This window comes from Penaeus monodon, chromosome 21 (genome assembly GCF_015228065.2).
Source record: "Penaeus monodon isolate SGIC_2016 chromosome 21, NSTDA_Pmon_1, whole genome shotgun sequence".
NCBI lineage: Eukaryota > Metazoa > Arthropoda > Malacostraca > Decapoda > Penaeidae > Penaeus > Penaeus monodon.
The window spans coordinates 22600443-22600675 of record NC_051406.1 but is presented as its reverse complement, the minus strand read 5'-3'; the positions used below and the strand labels follow the sequence as shown (position 1 = coordinate 22600675).

Below are 233 nucleotides of genomic sequence, written 5' to 3'. Positions count from 1 at the left end.
GTGGTGGAGCGTGGGCCGTGATGAGGTTCGTCTTGGGCTCGGTAGGGCCTTCATCTGCTAGGGGACTGGGAGATGTGGCTCCTGCAATATGGGGAGAGGTGCTCAAAGAAAAGTAAGCAACAAAATGGACAGCTAGAAAGTGTTAAGCAATCAGTAAAAATTAAAATTCAATTTAGTATCATTTAAGCAGAAGCTAAGATGATATTTATTAGACACCTTAGTAAATCAAGTAT

The 233-nt window shown here is 42.1% G+C and overlaps 1 pseudogene; it reads right to left on the bottom strand.

Moving 5' to 3' along the window:
• Positions 1 to 233, bottom strand: part of LOC119586611 — a 4978-nt pseudogene that overhangs the window by 396 nt on the left and 4349 nt on the right.